The sequence below is a fragment of the Bubalus bubalis genome, chromosome 11 (genome assembly GCF_019923935.1).
Source record: "Bubalus bubalis isolate 160015118507 breed Murrah chromosome 11, NDDB_SH_1, whole genome shotgun sequence".
Classification (NCBI taxonomy): domain Eukaryota; kingdom Metazoa; phylum Chordata; class Mammalia; order Artiodactyla; family Bovidae; genus Bubalus; species Bubalus bubalis.
The window spans coordinates 75,977,379-75,989,681 of NC_059167.1; positions in this window are offsets into that span (position 1 = coordinate 75,977,379).

Consider the following 12,303-nt stretch of genomic DNA (forward strand, 5'->3'; position numbering starts at 1 on the left):
TGAAGAGGTGTTTGGACATTATTTAGGAATGTACTTTAAATGTATTTTAAGTTCTATAAAACAGTAAGTGTGATTGTTAAAAAGAAGCCTCCCTATTGTCATCCTTAATGTTTAAATGCATAGTATCTACAGTCTGGCAGGTGTGCATTTAAATCCCACCGTCACCACTTTCTCTCATGGAAATTTGAACAAAATGAATAAATTCTCTGCAACTTAATTTCTTTATCTAGAAATACTTCCTCATATGTTTCTTTTACTATTTTAGCATGTCTTTAAACCTTGTAAAGTATACTATTATTGCTGCTCTTATAGCTGCTGTTACCTACTTACCACAGTGCCTCCAACCATTCTACATATATTTAGTGAGTCTGCAAAGTCCTGGAAGATATACCTAGGACTGTGAGGAGCATGGCCCAAGGATGCAGAGAGTGAACTAACTTTGCAGTTGTGTTGTGGCATGAAAGCACTATATTAAAGGATGCACAGGGTGCTGTAGAAATGCAGAGGAGTGACATCTAAATCAGAGCAGGTGCAAGAAAGTCTTCCAGGAGAAGGAAATAATTAGAGTAAGCATTGGTTGGATAGAGAAGAAAGACATCCTGACAAAGGGAGCTGTATAGGAGCACACATGGAAGCAAGAAATATGACACCTTGGAGGAAGCACACATAATTTTATTGAGCTGGGACATGGAGTTTGATAGCAAGAGCTGAAGTAGAGAGTTAGGTCAGATGCAGTCTTATAAAAGAAGACCTAAGGGCACTTGGCATTCAAAACTATATGATATGGAAATTAAAACAGAAGGAAAAAGAAAGCATAGACTCTCCTGCCCCAAATAATACATTGTACTGTTCTTATTCCAAGTTTACCTTCTTCATTTCAGCTCTCTATCTATGATATTCCTCTTTGCCATCTTAGCAACTAAGCCTGGAACTGAATAAAAGACGAAAGAAAATTTATGGCAACTGGTTATGGGAAGAGATGCCCATTGTCTTTTAACTGCAGCACACAATAAAACAGAATCTTATCACATTTATGGAATTTATCATAGCTATGACCCAGAAAATAAAACATTAAATACTATGGCAGCAGCACATCAATAGGTCATTTCTACATAAAAGCCTCATCACATCAACCTTAGTTGTTTTATACTGAAAAACCAGTTTCTGGACAAAACAATGTACATGCATATTGAATTCTATCTGGCTAGAGATATCTTTTCTCTGAACACATCTTATAGAAATGCATCACAGATTTAGAGTAGTCTATACTCTTGTTTCTATAAGCACATTACTGATTGATGGTTGTGGCCAAAAATTTGTAATTTAAATTATTTGTAATTTATTTGTTTTATGCCAACACAGAGTAAAACCACTAACTACTCAAGATTTTCCCCCAAACAGTTACATATTTTTCCACATCATTATTTTTAATATAATTTATCCTCCTTACTTGGTTATGTGAAATTTGTAAACTGCTGTTGTTAGGAGGAATAATCTTTTCCCTCTCTCACAATTCTGCTTGCCATCAACATATAGTACAGAAGCATTCATTGCTTTTGCACTTCCTTCCCTATACCACTCACTCACCATTCCTCTTGGTATGAAGCATGATTTATAGATCATTAAGGTTTAGAAAGGAGACTGAGCATGAGGTCCTCATAGTTTTGCCCTTTCAGAGTTGCTCACACACACATGAGTTCTGTTTCTGCTCTTGGTGTTAAACCTGAATCAGGGATTATAACCTGCTTTCTAGGAGCAGATTTGGAAACATCTCAAAGTGTCTTCCTCTAAGAATTATCTGCTCTAGAGGTATGTGCAGTTTAAAGTTATGCTTGCCCCTGTCTATTTAAGTATTTGTCTGCAAACACTCCCTTTGGTTTTCAGGGTTAAAATTAACGGGAAATGGTACAAAGACTTTTGGAGTTACACGTTCAATACCCTTTTACCAGTAATAATACTGATACTCTGTCTCTTCTTTTTTCCTGATTCTATTTATGGACTGGTTCAGAACTCACTAGGTGGAAGCAATGATTAACACTTCTGAGAATCCTGCAATCAATTCCTAGTACCCTAGTACCCTAGTACCAGTATCAGGCTTTTTTTTTTTTTTTTTTCAAAAGTAGTTTTTAATTGGAAAAAAAAATAATCACTCTCTTTAGTGTATCATTCTGTAAGTTTGGACAAAAGCATATAGTCAACAGTAACATAGGAGAGTTTCATCAAACCCCCAATCCCCCTGTCCCATTTGTAGTCAACCTTCTCTCCCTTCCTCTGGTCTTGGTACAAGTGATCTGTTCTCTGTCCCTAGTGTTGATCTTTTCTAGACTTGGATCTAGAATGACATGGAATCATATAGAAATAGCTCTTTGAACACGACTTCCTTCACTTACACTTGGACTTCCCTGGTGGCTCAGACGGTAAAGCGTCTGTCTACAATGCGGGAGACCTGGGATCAATCCCTGGGTCAGGAAGATTCCCTGGAGAAGAAAATGGCAACCCACTCCAGTACTCTTGCCTAGAAAGTCCCACGGACGGAGGAGCCTGGTGTCCCTAGGGTCGCAAAGAGTCGAACACGACTGAGCTACTTCACTTCACTTCACTTCACTTCCTTCACTTAGCATAATGCCTGTGAGATTCATTCAATAGCAAGTTGTTTTAATTACCATAAACCCATGTTCATTTTAATATCTATTAAGTATCCCCATTACTATTCTTCTAAAATTATTCTGAAACCAATTCAGTTATTCACTGATAGTAAGTAGAATACTTCTATGAAATAACATGAATACTAAGTAATTATATTTGCATTCATCTTACACATCAATTTAGGGAGAAGTAAGATATTGACAATTTTGGGCTTTTTAATACAGAATATGTTTATTTCTGCACTTATTCAGGTCTTCTTTTATGTCCTCCAACAATGTTTAATAAAGTTTTCCATTACATACTAAAACTATTAAAATTATGACTTATTTTATTTAATTTTAATGTCATTTTCAACTGTATTTTTTGTTATTTCTGGAGTGAAGAAAGTCTAGTTTTACATATGTGTGTGTGTGTGTTTGTGTGTGATACATATATATATTTACTTGAAATTAACCACTGAAATAAACTCTAAATAATTCAAAATTTTAGTCAGTTTTGGGGGGCTTAGTATATAATATTTCATGTATGATAAATATATTTTTCTATTATATTTCAGTATTTTATTTTATATCTTAGATCATGACATGTTGAGGACTTAGTACATTTTCTGAATTTTTTCCTAAAAGCTAGAGAACAAAATAGATATATGCCATAAAATTTGTGAAACAGTTCAACTCCAGTGAGATTTGCTGATTTTAATCTATTTATACAATATGCTGAAATTTTGCACATTTTACAAAAATAATTTAATATTTGAGACAATAAAAACTACCGTTTGTACCTGGCTTCTGTGACATGGATAAAATTGCTAATTTCATTGGAGCTACTGTCAACATTTACAATAGGTAGAGGTAAATCTTTTAGGTGGTGTAAGAAATCTAAGAAAATGTATCTAAAGCTGAAAGACCACCTAGCAAAAATTAACACAAATTTATAAGGAGCTTGGGCGCCATCTAGAGAGAGCAACCTCCTGTTTCTCTTCCTGGCTTTAAAGAAGAAATCAAGAATTAGGAAGGAGAATTTATAAGAATGGGCTGAATTCTGCCCAATCCCCTCAATAGATTTGGCTCTAAGTCCTGTACCTCCCAAAGAGGAAGTCAGGCTGATTATGCTCATCATTACCAAAAAATAGCCATTTTCACAGACAAGTTTTAACATTATTTTGAGAGCTTTCTTTCCTCTAGTACCCATCAGCCAAGTCTAGAATCCCAGTAGACATCACAGCCTACTAAGTCACCATTAGGGTGAAAGAGGCAAGTCAAACTGTTAGTAGTACCAAGAAATTACCTATTGCTTATGATGTAAAATTTTATAACCTACCATAGATTTACAAAACTAATTCTTTAACTTCTCTAAAAGTGTGGATGAGCCTTCTAAATTTCAGGAGGGATATGTATAATACGCATTATAATCTTAATTTGCAAGATTTTATTTTGAGAATAATTGGTCAGATTGGTTAATATGTCCCCAAAAAATAGGAATTGTTTAAGGCACTACAGAAAGAGTGGTCATAGGCAATTTTTCAGTCAGTATTCAAAAAACAGATTTAGAAAAATTAATAGCATTAAATTAAATTTTAATTAAAAATAATATAATGATGAGAAACAAGTAAATAACTTGGCTATCTCAGTGTTATTAGCTACTTGATGTTTTTATCCCCATTTTTATGTATCAGGGAACTGTCACAGAGGGGCTTTATAATTTATCTAAGTTTCCATACCTGCTGCTGCTAAGTCACTTCAGTCGTGTCCGACTCTGTGCAACCCCACAGACGGCAGCCCACCAGGCTTCCCCGTCCCTGGGATTCTCCAGGCAAGAACACTGGAGTGGGTTGCCATTTCCTTCTCCAATGCATGAAAGTGAAAAGTGAAAGTGAAGTCCTAGTAAGTAAAGAACTGAGATTCAAACTCAGTCTGTTTTTGGACTCCATGCACCTCTTTATAATTCTTATGCTACCTCTACCTTTAACACAAATTCTGCAAACCACATTTATAAACAACCCATTCCCAAATCCTGAAAGAAATTAAAACATAAGACAGGGAAGCTGAGTCCATGGACAAATAATGCAAAAGCTAATTTATTTTCCTATATACTCAAGATTTTTTGAAAAAGGGATATTGAACACTTCAACTGTAAGACTTACCTGCTCAAAAGTATTGAGGTTTTGAAATAACCATATATGATAAATATGATGAAATTTTCAAGTAGTGTTGATTGTAAAAAGCTAAACAGTAAATAGTAAATAATTTATAATTTTGCCATAGAGGTGTAGTTGGCAGAATAGCATTTTCCAAAATTCATATCCACCTGAAATCTCAGAATGTGACCTTGCTTGGAAATAGTGTATTTGCAGATACAGTAAAGATAATGGTATAAATGAGGTCATACTGGATTAGGGTGGTCCCTGAATCCAATGAGTGTGCCCTGTGGAGACAGAAAAGGACATACACTTACACAAACGAAATTCCATGTGAAGACACAATAGGCAGAGTTTGGAGTTACGCTGCCACAAGCCAAGGAACACTTGGAGCTGCCAGAGCTGGAGGAGGCAAGAAGGAATCCTTTCCTGGAACTGTCAGAGGGAGCATGGCCCTGATGACACCTTTATTTCAGACTTCTACCTACAGGATGCGGAACAATAAATTTCTCTTGTTTTAAGCCACAGTGCTTGTGGCAATTTGTTATGGTAGCCCTGCTGCTAAAGTTGCCTCAGTCATGTCCGACTTTGTGTGACCCCATAGATGGCAGCCCACCAGGCTCCGCCGTCCCTGGGATTCCCCAGGCAAGAACACTGGAGTGGGTTGCCATTTCCTTCTCCAATTCATGAAAACGCAAAGTGAAAATGAAGTTGCTCAGTCATGTCCGACTCCTAGCAACCCCATGGACTGCAGTCCACCAGGCTCCTCCATCCATGCAATTTCCCAGGCAAGAGTACTGGAGTGGGTTGCCATTGCCTTCTCCATGAGCCCTAGGAAACTAATACAACCAAGGAAACTTACTTCATTTACTAAAAAAAAATTAAGGCTAAATACAAACTTGCACCAACAAATTAACATGAAAATCAGATTTTGAATGATGCAAATTGACGACAAGAATGTGGAAATATAAGACTCATGCAACATTAGTGGGAGAAATCAGTTTGGAGATAATTATGGCATTATTTCAGAGAAAGCAATAGCACCCCACTCCAGTACTCTTGCCTGGAAAATCCCATGGATGGAGGAGCCTAGTGGGCTGCAGTCCATGGGGTCACTAAGAGTCGGACACGACTGAGCGACTTCACTTTCATGCATTGGAGAAGGAAATGGCAACCCACTCCAGTGTTGTTGCCTGGAGAATCCCAGGGATGGGGGAGCCTGGTGGGCTGCCCTCTATGGGGTTGCACAGAGTCGGACACAACTTAAGCAACTTAGCAGCAGCAAGCAGGGATGAGAGGGAAGGCTGTGCTGTGGATGGAGGTAAACTCTGGCTACAGCATTACAGCTCTGAGGTCCCAGGGAAAAGAAACCCTCCCCTGGAACGGGAGCTCCGTATCTAATAAGGCAGCCCATTTCTCATTTCAGTGTGGAGCTTTGGGATCCCTTTTAATTATTTAAAAAAATATATTTTCCTTAATATCTGTCTTCCAAGAAAATGTGGCACAAAGACACAAAGTAGTAGAGAAAAAAAAAAAATTATCAGAATTGCTCCATCCTGAAACACTGAAACTGTTTGAAATTACCCCAGACTAAAACATCTCTCAATGATAATGCTTAGAAAATTCTGTCATAGAATAGAAATGAAATATGTGTTAAATAAACAAATTAATAAATAAAATTTCTTATTATGTGATGTTTGTCAATGTTATGCTTGCTTTTAGTAAAACCCATAAAAAGAGTATTGAAACCATACAGTCTCAATGAGAGAACATTAATTAAATACTAATATTTGAGTAAATTTGTTAGCAGTCACACTAGAGAAAGATCCTCTACATTAAAGTCTTTCACAGACTTCAGCGACTCTTATCAGTCACAAACTAACATAGTCGGTAGTTAATGTTAAATAATCAATAAATAATAGTCTAAAAAAAAGTTGAGCAGGTAGTTCTATGCCCTCAATGATATTTTTACCTTAACCTGGCCACTGTCCTTTTTGTGTACACACTGTCCATGCTACATGATACTATCATTAAAAGTTTGACTTTTTATTGCATTTTTCATCAAGAGCCACTAATCAACATTCAGAAAATGAAGATCATGGCATCTGGTCCCATCACTTCATGGGAAATAGATGGGGAAACAGTGGAAACAGTGTCAGACTTTTTTGGGGGGGGCTCCAAAATCACTGCAGATGGTGACTGCAGCCATGAAATTAAAAGATGCTTACTCCTTGGAAGAAAAGTTATGACCATCCTAGATAGCATATTCAAAAGCAAAGACATTACTTTGCCACCAAAGGTCTATCTAGTCAAGGCTATGGTTTTTCCAGCGGTCATGTATGGATGTGAAAGTTGGACTGTGAAGAAAACTGAGCACCGAAGAACTGATGCTTTGGAACTGTGGTGTTGGAGAAGACTCTTGAGAGTCCCTTGGACTGCAAGGAGATCCAACCAGTCCATTCTGAAGGAGATCAGCCCTGGGATTTCTTTGGAAGGAATGATGCTAAAGCTGAAACTCCAGTACTTTGGCCACCTCATGCAAAGAGTTGACTCATTGGAAAAGACTATGATGTTGGGAGGGATTGAAGGCAAGAGGAGAAGGGGACGACAGAGGATGAGATGGCTGGATGGCATCACTGACTCGATGGACATGAGTCTGAATGAACTCCGGGAGTTGGTGATGGACAGGGAGGCCTGGCGTGCTGTGATTCATGGGGTCGCAAAGAGCCGGACATGACTGAGCGACTGATCTGTTCTGAAAAGTAATATCTTGTTAATTTTTATGTTTGACGTTTATTGAGGTAAGATTTTTAATGTTCACTGGGCTATTATTCTCTTTATTTAAAAAATAGTTTTCTTATGCTCTTTGTTCATTATTCTCTTCAAGTATTCTTACTGATTTGTAAATTTTTTTTTTTCTGTGTCAAAGATATTAGGTCTTTGTGATCAGGGCTATAATGGCCACTCTGGAACTTGTGTGGATTGGAAAAAAATGTGATTCCATTTTGGCAGATTCAGACCTGGTCAGCGTATATGGCTTGTTGGATGGGTGGGGCAAAGGCTGGATGTCAGCACCCAAAGACCCTTTGGCCAGTAGGACTTGAGTAGTTAAAGCTTACACATATCACAAGTTTAAACATACAGTTAACCAGTTTGTAGGTGGATTTTAATATTATTGTGATGATGTCTCAAATACAAAGTTTTTGTTTTTATTTTAAATATTTTGATATTTTATCCTTCTACTCTCTGAATTCTTCCACTGTGGAGAGGAGAGACGGGAGAGGGGAAAGAAGGGAAGGGAAAGGAAGGGAAGGAAAAGGACAAGAAGAAAAGAGATTTATTCTAAGGAATGGTTCATGTGATTTGGAGCCTAGCAAGTCTGGTATCTGAAGTGTGGACTGGCAAGCTGGAATCCCAGGCAAGCTGGTGGCCCAGATGAAGTCCAAGGCAGTCAACAGGAGAATTTCTTCTTGCTTGGCAAGACTGTTTTTTTGTTGTTCTTCTTCTTCTTCTTCTATTCAATCTCAAAGATTTAGAGGATAATCTAGATTATTCATTTAGCCTTAACTGATTTGATAAGGCCTACCCATATTGTGGATTGTGATCTCCTTTACTCAGAGTTCACCAATTTAACATCAGTCTCATCCAAAGACACTTTCCATTAATTTTATGATAATTAATTAATTATCACGTTTAGTAAATCCTTCCCTACCTCTGTATCAAGTATCCACTTCTGTGGGATGTCACAAGTTTATCTGTAATTCTTTGTTTTACATAATATAGCTGTACCCACATAAAAGCTCCATTTCAGAAACAAGTGACACTGATGTATGTAATTTACTTCTACAATCATTATTTAGCAACTATTATTTCTGTTTTTAAATAGAGAAACAAAAACTTAGGTTTTATTATTCTCTTTATTGAATTATATAATACAAATTTGGAACTTGTTTTTTTCATTACATGTAGGTGCTATCTTGGAAGAAAAATTTGTTATAAATTTGACTGCATGTGTATGTCTAATATGGAATTCAATGTTATGTACATAGTTGCAAATGTGATTGCCATTGTTAGAATATTCAAGGATTTTTGCAATCATCATACAACCATTAAAATAAGAAACTTGATTTAACTTAAAATGTTTTGGGGGAAGTAAGTGGGACACTAATTATAAATGATCTACAAGTAACCCAGACAACAGGTCATTATACATGATCACATGAATCTGACTTTGAGAAAGCAGGTATTTTGTTGTATGTAAATCTGATATTGCTGGTAGGAATGAGCCTTCTCCAAAGTGTTATGCTCAATCAAGATTGCATAAAAGTAATGTATGAGGTTGGCAGATTTTCAGTGTATTTTTAGAATGCAACTTATTAATTTAACTATTTAAGCATGCATATTTTTGAGGTCTTCCCTCATTGCTCAGTTCGTAAAGAATCTGTCTGCAATGCAGGAAACCAGGGTTCGATTTCTGGTTTGGGAAGATCCTCTGGAGAGGAAATGGCAGCCCACTCCAGTATCCTTGCCTGGAGAATCCCATGGACAGAGGAGCCTGGCAGGCTACAGTCCATAGGATCGCAAAAGTCGAACATGACTAAGCGACTCAACCACCGACCAAGAGGAAAGAATATTTTATACTTTTAAAACTAGATAATGATGCCTTATTATTCTAGTTGATTTATTAAAATAATTGCAACTATGATACTATAATCTGACAGACATTTAAAATGTTTCTTCCATTATCAATTGGGGAAGTGAACATGATTCACTACCAAAAATTTCCACTAGAAAATGGTTTATTCCCCAGACGCCAGTATAATAATTGGCCAAAAATAGCCCGTCTTTAAAGGATTCTTAATTCAATGGGCAAGAGGATATAGACATTTATATCTGAAATCTGGGAGAGACTCAAATCTGAAGTTCTCGATCTTTTTAAAATGATGTTTGTCTGAATTATTTTTTAGGAGGAAGAAGAGATAATTAAATCTTCTTGGAATAAAAATATAAAATTTTTATTTAAGTATAGTAGATGTAAAATTCAAACTGAGGGATCTACAGTGTCAGTACTGAATACTTTAACTCCAGGTTAGTAAAAATCGTTTGATGTATATTTAAGTGAATGTGTGTCTAAACATAAAAATCAGATAGAGACTGATTTATTCTATTATTTTGTGTATTAAATGATTAGAGTAAAATGTATTAACATTTAAATGTCATTGCTGTATTTAAGTATCTTTTGTAGGTATACATAATCAACCTCATTTTTTTTTCCTGATTTCAAATTCAACATGTGTTTAATGAGCTTTAAAAAGCCCTTGCAAATCATAAAAGAGTCTCTGAAATTAGAACCCTACTTAAGTTTTTCTTATTCTACTTCTTTTAGTATCTATTTTTTTTTTTTTTTTTAATTTTATTTTATTTTTAAACTTTACATAACTGTATTAGATTTGCCAAATATCAAAATGAATCCGCCCCAGGTTTACATGTGTTCCCCATCCTGAACCCTCCTCCCTCCTCCCTCCCCATTCCATCCCTCTGGGTCGTCCCAGTGCACCAGCCCCAAGCATCCAGTATCGTGCATCGAACCTGGACTGGCAACTCATTTCATACATGATATTTTACATGTTTCAATGCCATTCTCCCAAATCTTCCCACCCTCTCCCTCTCCCACAGAGTCCATAAGACTGTTCTATACATCAGTGTCTCTTTTGCTGTCTCGTACACAGGGTTATTGTTACCATCTTTCTAAATTCCATATATATGCGTTAGTATACTGTATTGGTGTTAGTATCTATTTTTAAAAAACTTTATTGAGATATAGTTTACATACTGTAGAGTTCACTCATTTTAAGTGTTAAGTTCAATGGTTTTTAGTATTTTTACATTTCAGAGTAGTTTTGGAACATTTTGATTCAACAGTAAGTAAAAGTTTTTTTTAATTTTTGTTTCCTGAGTTTTCCATTTGATTATTTCAATGTTTCATTCTCTTAATTTTTATAAAACACTAAATTAAACATAGTTATGTTTTAGGTTTACATGTGAAGTTTTTTGTGGTCATAAAGAGAAAGAAATATGAATAAAGATGCTGCCATTATGGTCTGTATTACGTATGCTACCATGGGTGTCAGGGTGATCCACCTATATTTATGAAGGGTTCCTGAATTGTGATTTGTGACCATTCTGTCCATGAAGCACTTAACTTCAAATTTATAACCCCAGTTTATTACCAAAGGTGTTGCAATTAAATATAATGCATTTATAAAAGTTCAAGAGGAATAAAAAAGTTCTGAGTCCTTATTATCTTGACAAAAGTCTGTTGAGTGCTATTTGAGTGGTTTAAAACAGATAAAACCATTAATTCCTATAGATTTTAAAATTTTATTATTGTATCCTATTTATATTATTAGAATGTTTCAAGCATGGAATGTGTTACTTTATGTGCTTAGTTGCTCAGTTATGTCTGACACTTTGGGGCCCCAGGTAGGCTGTAGCCCACCAGGCTCCTCTGTCCATGGAATTTTCCAGGTAAGAATACCGGAGTGGGTTGCCATTTCCTACTCCAGGGGCTCTTCCCAACATAGGAATCAAACCCACATCTTTTGAGTCTCCTGCAATGGCAGGCAGATTCCTTATCACTAGCACCACCTGGGAAGCCCCTATGTTACTTTAGTTCCCTGTAAACACCTTATATTTTCAATTTTATAAAGGATAAGCATACTAAAACTCTTATAAAGGACAGTTCTACATGTTTGTAAAATTTCTCATTAAAGAACTCTTTTCAATGACTTTACAAATAGATTTATACAGTAACTTCCTCTTGTGAGGAAAGCGAAACACCAGCTTATTTCTCATGATAAATCAATAGTGGGATCCATACATCTCATTGTACTTCTGGGGAGCTCAAGGCTACATTTTTAAATCAAATGCTGAATTTAGCAATCTTTTATATATAATTGTGAAAGCAGCCTCTCCCCCCGCCTCACCAAATTATTCATAGGTTTTATGCTCTGGTTCTTGTTGAGAGGTACTAAAAAAAAAATCTCATTCATTGAAAGCCATCCTAAAATCCTTTCAAAATAGTCAATTTATTTTAAAAAATTACAAATACAAATGAATTATACCATTAGCTTTTTATTCCCAAACCAAACTGAAAAAGATGACAAAAGCAGTAATTTTTTAAAATGTGTGGAATCAGGGGAACTGTATAAATCTTAGGTAAATTTATTTATTTTCTTTCATATTGATTGGTTTCTATATACTTTATTAAGTGAGAATGGGAAACTCTGTTGGTGTTATATAGATATGGTCTGAAATAGTGAGTGTGTGAAGGAGTAAATTAGTACAGAAGATATGTTTACTAAATATCATAGAGTTTTTGCAATTAAAATAGATGAATTTTATAGTTGATAAATTGGATTTAATAAATAAGACCAGAAAAAAAATTCCAAATAGGCTTAACCTGAAAGAGATACTAACTCTATTGCTCTTTGGGAAGCCATATCTTGAGTTGAATATTA